Here is an 8,296-nt window from a genome sequence, read left to right as displayed (position 1 = left end):
GGGGAGCTTTTCTCTTTTCTTGCCCAGCTTTTGTCATCCATTCCTCAAGAAAGAGCCCTGTGTGTCTTGGGCCAGAAATCTCAGCCTTCAGAGGACTCTAATTCAGATCCTGCTGCCTCCTCACCAAGTCTGAAGTTGTCTTAACTTTTGGCTCACATTTTTCATCTTCCAAGCAAACCAAGAACCTTTGTGCAAATCACCAAACCCTTCCTTGTCTTGCCCCACAGAACTGTGGTGGAGTTCAAACAATTCACTGTGTGGGGAATGTCCTAAAAATGGCCTCATGCTGGGAGTCAAGTGTTGCTATTAATCTGCTGCAAAGCAAATGACATCAGTAAGAGGGGGAAGGAGAAGCCCAGTTGAGCAATGATTTCAAAATCATCACTTACTAGCAGAGTGATCTTGGGCAGGTCACCTCTCAATCTCAATTCCCTCACCTATAAAAATGGAGATTATTAGCTGTTGTGTAGGGTCATGGCGAGAAGTAAGTAAAATAACGGATGGAAAGGGCCTCACTGAGTATCTGGCTCAGTGTAAACCCTTGGTGAATGGGAGCCAGCGTGATGATGGCAGCTCCCTGTGTTAGGAAAAGGCATTGTCTAGCGCAAGGTGTTGGTAATGGCATAACACACCAGTGTAGGTCTGAAATTCGCTTTACATAGGAAGAATCTTTTAAGAATGGTGTTTTTTTGTTTGTTTGTTTGTTTTTGAGACAGAGTCTTGTTCTGTTGCCAGGCTGCAGTGTAGTGGCGCGATCTCGGCTCACTGCAACCTCTGCCTCCTGGGTTCAAGCGATTCCCCTGCCTCAGGCTCCCTGGTGGTAGCTGGGACTACAGGCACGCGCCACCACGCCCAGCTAATTTTTTGTATTTTTAGTAGAGATGAGGTTTCACCATGTTGGCCAAGATGGTCTCGATCTCCTGACCTCATGATCCGCCCGCCTTGGCCTCCCAAAGTGCTAGGATTACAGGCGTGAGCCACCACACCCGGCCTTTTTGGAGACAGGGTCCCACTCTGTCATTCAGGCAGATCACCCAAGCTGGAGTACAGTGGTGCGATCATAGCTCACTGCAGCCTCGAACTCCTGGGCTCAAGTGATCCTCCTGCCTCAGTCTCCAGAGTAGCTGGGACTATAGGCATCCACCACCACACCTGGCTAATTTTTAATTTTTTTGTAGAGATGGAGTCTCACTATGTTGACCAGGCTGATCTCAATCTTTTGGGCTCAAAGGATCGTCCTTCTTTGGGCTTCCAAAGTGCTGGGATGACAGGCGTGAGCCACTGCACCCAGCTAGGATAGTGTTGGATTGATAGACTGGGGATCTGTTTCACCACTGACACCAGGTGGCTGCATCACAGCTGATGAGGGCCATTCACTGGTCACTTGTGTGGTGAAAATAATCAGACTCCTAGAGTCCTAGAGTTGGGAACATCTGGTCACCAAAGAAGATATACAGACAGCAAATACCCATATGAAAATATATTCAACACTGGCCAGGCGCAGTGGCTCAAGCCTGTAATCCCAGCACTTTGGGAGGCCGAGGCGGGCGGATCACGAGGTCAGGAGATGGAGACCATCCTGGCTAACACGATGAAACCCCGTCTCTACTAAAAATACAAAAAAAATGGCCGGGTGTAGTAGCAGGCGCCTGTGGTCCCAGCTACTTGGGAGGCTGAAGCCGGAGAATGGCGTGAACCTGGGAGGTGGAGCTTGCAGTGAGCCGGGATCGCGTCACTGCACTCCAGCCTGGGCGAGAGCGAGACTCTGTCTCAAAAAAAAAAGAAAAAAAAGAAAATATGTTCAACACCATTCATCAGGGAAATGCACATTAAAATAACAATGAGATACTAGTGCAAACTTAATAAGAATAATAAGAGTGACTCTTTTTTTTTTTTATGGTGAAAAGATATATATATATATATTCAGAATTAGGCAGCTGGACTCAGTTTAGATGATCCCAATTTTGTTGGCAACATCCAAAGCATCGTAATCAGGAGCCAATCGAACATATGCCTTCTTCTCTCCATCAGGCCGAATCAGGGTGTTGACCTTGGCCACATCAATGTCATAGAGCTTCTTCACAGCCTGTTTAATCTGGTGCTTGTTGGCTTTAACATCCACAATGAACACAGTGTGTTGTTGTCTTCTATCTTCTTCATGGCAGACTCAGTGGTCAGCAGAAACTTGATGATAGCATAGTGGTCAAGCTTGTTTCTCCTGGGAGCGCTCTTCCGAGGATATTTGGGCTGTCTCCGGAGTCGCAGTGTCTTCGGCCGCCGGAAGGTGGGTGACGTGCGGATCTTCTTTTTTTTGTGGCTGTGGACACCTTTCAACACTGCCTTCTTGGCCTTTAAAGGCTTCGCTTTGGCTTCGGCTTTAGGAGGGGCAGGAGCTTCCTTCTTCGCTTTCGGCGCCATCTTGTGAAAAGGGAAGAGTGACTCTTAATTATATAACTCTAGCCTGGTGCGGTGGCTCATACCTGTAATCCCAACACTTTGGGAGGCCAAGGCAGATGGATCACCTGAGTTCAGGAGTTCGAGACCACCCTGGCCAGCCTGGCCAACATGGTGAAACCCTATCTCTACTAAAAAATACAAAAAATTAGCCGGGCATGGTGGTGGGCACCTGTAATCCCAGCTACTCGGGAGGCTGGGGCAAGAGAATCAGTTAAACATGGGAGGTGGAGGTTGCAGTGAGCCAAAATCGTGCCACTGCACTCTAGCCTGGGCAACAAGAGCAAAACTTCGTCTCAAAAAGAAAAAAAAAAACTATATAACTCTAATAAGAATGACTAAAATCCAGAACACTGAGAACATCAATGATGTGAGGATATGGGTAACAGGAATACTCATTCACTGCTGGTGAGAATGAAAAATGGTATAGTGTCTTTGGAAGACAGTCAGATTCTTACATAATTAAACATACTTTTTTTTTCCAGAGTCTCTCTCTGTCACCCAGGCTGGAGTGCAGTGGTGTGATCTCGGCTCACTACAACCTCCACCTCCTGGGTTCAAGCCGATTCTCCTGCCTCAGCCTCCTGAGTAGCCGGGATTACAGTCATGTGCCACCACGCCCGGCTAATTTTGTGTTTTTGGTAGAGACGGGGTTTCTTCATGTTGGTCAGGCTGGTCTCGAACTCCTGACCTCAGGTGATCTGCCTACCTCAGCCTCCCAAAGTGCTGGGATTACAGAGGTGAGCCACCGTGCCTGGCCAGCCATATTTTATTATCCTTAAAATATTGGCGAATATGATAGGCTAAAATGTTACCTCAGATCACTTTTTTCATTTTCCATTATGATTGAAATTATTCCATCATGATTTATTACTAATCATTTATTACTATTTGTATTTCCTCTTCTGCATTTTTCTTTTTTCATTTTGCCCAATACTGGAGCTTTAGCATCTTTCTTATCATTTTTATAAACCACTCATTTTATAAAGATGTTCATATAATTATGAGCTCTTTCTATGTGTATAATGCCGTTCTAGGTGCTGGATATATAGTATTTAACCATTAAGCTAAAATCTTTTTTTAATTTAAAATTTAATTAATCAATTTATTTTATAAGTATGAAATGTATCACAGATTTCCATGCCATTCTTGCACAGGGGCTATGCTAATCTTCTCTGTATCATTCTAAGCATATATGCAGTCAAAGTGAATACAAAGCTAAAATCTTTACACTTCTTTAGCTTGTATTATAATTTGTGAGATAGAAATGAAACATGAAAATATAATATTTAGTATTTTAGATGGGAATAGCTGCTAAGGAGAAAAAGCAAAGCAGAATGAGGTTGATAGAATATGTCAGAAGGGGTTGAAATTTTCTTTTTTTTTTTTTTTTTTTGTTTTTTTTGAGGTAGAGTTTCACTCTTGTTGCCCAGGCTAGAGTGCAATGGCGCAATCTTGGCTCACCGCAACCTCTGCCTCCCAGGTTCAAGCGATTCTCCTGCCACAGCCTCCGGGGTAGCTGGGATTACAGGCATATGCCACCATGCCCAACTCATTTTGTATTTTTAGTAGAGACGGGCTTTCTCCGTATTGGTCAGGCTGGTCTCGAACTCCTGACCTCAGGTGATCCGCCCGCTTTGGCCTCCCAAAGTGCTGGGATTATAGGTGTGAGCCAATAAGCCCGGCCATAGGAGTTGAAATTTTCATTTAGATAGCAATGAAAGACATCATTGGGAAAGTAACATTTTAAATAAAACTTGAAGGGAATGGGATAACTTACCATGCATACCTGAAGAAGGAATATTGGAAACAGAGGAAATGACAAATGCAAAGTATCTGAGGTGGCGACATGCATGGCATCTTAGAGGCAAAGGCGATAGTGGACATATTCTTTTAGGGGAATAGAGTCACTGTCCATTTAGCATTTACCCTTGAACTTTAAACATACAAAATTAAAGTCCATCATATAACCTTAGAACTAATTAAATCTCTTGTCTGGGTATGGTGGCTAATGCCTGTAATCAATCCTACACTTTGGTAGGCTGAGGCGGGTGGATCACTTAAGTCCAGGAGTTCAAGACCAGGCTGTGCAACATGGTGAAACCTTGTCTCCACAAAAAATACAAAAATTAGGGCCAGGTGCGGTGGCTCACGCCTGTAATCATAGCACTCTGGGAGGCTGAGGTGGGTGGAGCACGAGGTCAGGAGATCCACACCATCCTGGCCAACATGGTGAAACCCTGTCTGTACTAAAATACCAAAAATTAGCCAGGCGTGGTGGTGCACACCTGTGGTCCCAGCTACTCAGGAGGCTGAGGCAGGGGAATCGCTTGAACCCAGGAGGCCGAGATTGTGGTGAGCCAAGATCGCACCACTGCACTCCAGCCTGGCAACAGAGCAAGACTCCATCTCAAAAAAAAAAAAAAAAAAATTAGTTGGGCAAGGTGGCACACATCTGGAGTCCCAGCTAATTGGGAGGCTGAGATGGGGCGATTGCTTGAGCCCAGGGGGCAGAGGTTGCAGTGAGCCATGATTGTGTCACTGCACTCCAGTCTGGGTGACACAGTGAGACCCTGTCTCAAAGAAAATAATAAAAAAAAAAGGAATGGTGATATTCTTTGTATCTTCCAAATTCATTTTGAGCTTCTGAATCTAAACATTAGCTATAAATAAGATTGAGCTGAATAGTTGGTCACATTACTTTGTAACACATGACCCATGAGGGGCTCTAGTATGTAGATGAGGATGTGACAGTGAGTTTGGAGTGGCTGTCAACTCTGGAGGCAATAGAAAAACCAAAGAGAAACTTTTAGAGGAGCTAAAATTAACTATAACATTTAAAAACATATTAGATGGGTGAGTTTATTTATTTGCTTTAGAAATGGAGTCTTGTTTTGTCACCCAGGCTGGAGTGCAGTGGTGTGATCATAACTCACTGCAGCCTCCAACTCCTGGACTTAAGCAATCCTCCCACCTCAGCCTTCTGAAAAGCTAGAACTACAGGTACATGCCACGACACGCAGCTAATTTTTACTTTTATTTTTTGTGGAGATAGGCGTCTTGCTGTGTTGCCCAGGGTGGTCTTGAACTCCTGGCCTCAGGCGATCTTCCTGCCTTGGCCTCCCAAACAGTTGGAATTACAGGTGTGAGCCACTGTACCTGGCCTAGAAGGGTGAGTTTAAATACTGTAACTCTACTTTGGTTATTCTGCTATTTGTAAAATTCAGTTAATTTGAAGATTTTGCTAATGAATAAGTGATGTAAGTTACATTCAAAGTGGAAAATGTATTTGTTTCACTCTCATGATTCTAAAATCAGTTTTGTAGGTTAAAGTGTATATATATATATATATTTTAGACGGAGTCTCACTATATCGCCCAGGTTGGAATGCAATGGCACATCTCGGCTCACTGCAACCTCCACCTCCCGGGTTCAAGCGATTCTCCTGCTTCAGACCCCCGAGTAGCTGGGATTACAGGTGCCTGCCACCACACCTGGCTAATTTTTGTATTTTTAGTAGAGACGGGGTTTTACCATATTGGCCAGGCTGGTCTCAAACTCCTGACCTCATGTTATCCGCCCCTCTCGGCCTCCCAAAGTGCTGGGATTACAGGCATGAGCCTCTGCGCCTGACCAATATATTCTTTTTTTAATAATAAAAATATTTTTGCTAGTGAATAAGTGATGTAAGTTACATTCAAAGTGGAAAATGTGTTTGTTTCACTCTCATGATTCTAAAATCAGTTTTGTAGGTTAAAATATATTCTCTTTTTTTTTTGAGACGGAGTCAGCTCCTCAGGAGAAGCTGGGACTATAGGCACACACTATGCCCAGCTACTTTTTTTTTTTTTTTTTGAGGAAGAGTCTCGTTCTGTTGCCCAGGCTGGAGTACAGTGGCATGATCTCAGCTCACCACATCCTCTGCCTCCTGGGTTCAAGCGATTCTCCTGCTTCAGCCTCCCGAGTAGCTGGGACTACAGATGTGCGCCACCATGCCCGGCTAATTTTTGTATTTTTAGTAGAGACGGGGTTTCACTACGTTGGCCCGGCTGGTCTCGAACTCCTGACCTCGTGATCCGCCTGCCTTGGCCTCCCAATGTGCTAGGATTACAGGCATGAGCCACCACGTCTAGCCCCAGCTACTTTTCTTATTTTTTGTAGAGACAGGGTCACGCTGTGTTGCCCAGGCTGGTCTTGAACTTCTGGGCTCAAGCAGTCCTCCCACCTTGGCCTCCCAAAGTCCTGGGATTATAGGTGTGAACCACCATGCCTGGCCTAAAATATATTATTAAATTTGTTAATGTAGCTTGACTGACACTTTTGATCAAATCAGTCCCATTTTCCCATGATATGCAAGAATACTACTTATCAGCCTCAGTAGTTGATCACAAGGACATTTCCTTTTATCCTCCTTAAATAAAGAAATTGAAATAAAATATATCTTGGAACCTGTAACAATGTGTACTGTGTTTCATACAGTGAGCCCAGTTCCAAAAAAGGTATGAGGGAGCAGGGCTTTTATCATCAGAACGTACTGTTGTACCATGGATGCATTTTATTACATCAGCTCATTGTGTAAGCGTGAGTGTTATTCACATAATAATTTTTGCACCACAAAGTTATATATGTAAATAATATAATTAATATATAATTATATGTGCCTATATATCAATTATAATTAATGTATTAATAATAAATGAGATATAATAAATTATAATATTTAATTAATAATTAAATAATTAACTAAATATATTGATAATAATTATATATACTATATACAGGCACACACATACAAGCTCTCTTACACATATGAACACAGACATTTTTGTCTGATAACATGTTCACAATATCATTTCATGTTTTTAGTTTTTTATTTATTTTTTTATTTTTTATTTTTATTTATTTATTTATTGAGACAGAGTTTCACTCTTGCTGCCCAGGCTAGAGTGCAATGGAGCGATCTCAGCTCACTGCAACTTCTGCCTCCCAGGTTCAAGCGATTCTACTGCCTCAGCCTCCTGAGTAGCTGGGATTACAGGTACCCACCACCATGCCCAGGTAATTTTTGTATTTTTAGTAGAGATGCGGTTTCACCACATTAGCCAGGCTGGTCTCGAACTGCTGACCTCAGCTGATCCTCCCACCAAGGCCTCCCAAAGTGCTGGGATTACAGGTGTGAGCCACCGCCCCCGGCCTGTCTGTTTATTTTGGACACAGGGTCTTACTCTGTTGTCAAGGCTGGAGTACAGTGGTGCAATACCAGCTCACTGGAACCTCTATCTGCTGGGTTCAGGTGATCCTCCCACCTCAGCCTCCTGAGTAGCTGGGACCACAGATGTGAGCCACCACACCTGGGTAAGTTTTCTATTTTTTGTAGAGATGGGGTTTCACCATGTTGTCCAGGTGGGTCTTGAACTCCTGGGCTGAAGCAGTCGGCCTGCTTCAGCCTCCCAAAGTGCTGGGATTACATGTGTGAGCCCCTATGCCCAGCTGTGTTGTTTTAGTATATAAAGTTTAAATATATCAGAAAACAGAAAATGTCCATTTTTCTCTATATGACTTTTTTTTTTTTTTTCCAAGACAGTATCTTACTCTGTTGCCCAGGCTGGAATGCAGTGGTGCAATCAAGGCTGAGTGCTGCCTTGACTTCCTGGTCTCAAGCCATCTTTCCACCTCAGCTTCTTGAGTAGCTGGAACTACAAGCATGCACCATCACGCTGGCTAATTTTTGTATTTTTTGTAGAGATGGGGTTTCACCATGTTGCCCAGACTGGTCTTGAGCTCCTGAGCTCAAGCAATCTACCTGCTTTGGCCTCCCAAAGTGCTAGGATTATAGACGTGG

General features: G+C 43.8%; 2 pseudogenes; both read right to left on the bottom strand.

Annotated features, from left to right (window-relative positions):
* Positions 1 to 1,884: 1,884 nt before the first annotated feature.
* On the bottom strand, positions 1,885 to 2,425 carry LOC129033172 (large ribosomal subunit protein uL23-like; annotated as a pseudogene).
* Positions 2,426 to 3,566: 1,141 nt separating this feature from the next.
* Positions 3,567 to 3,666, bottom strand: LOC129034343 (U6 spliceosomal RNA; annotated as a pseudogene).
* Between the last annotated feature and the right edge of the window lie 4,630 nt (positions 3,667 to 8,296).

This window comes from Pongo pygmaeus, chromosome 2 (assembly GCF_028885625.2).
Source record: "Pongo pygmaeus isolate AG05252 chromosome 2, NHGRI_mPonPyg2-v2.0_pri, whole genome shotgun sequence".
NCBI lineage: Eukaryota > Metazoa > Chordata > Mammalia > Primates > Hominidae > Pongo > Pongo pygmaeus.
The sequence above is the reverse complement of the archived record's forward strand: the minus strand, read 5'-3'. Positions and strand labels throughout refer to the sequence as shown.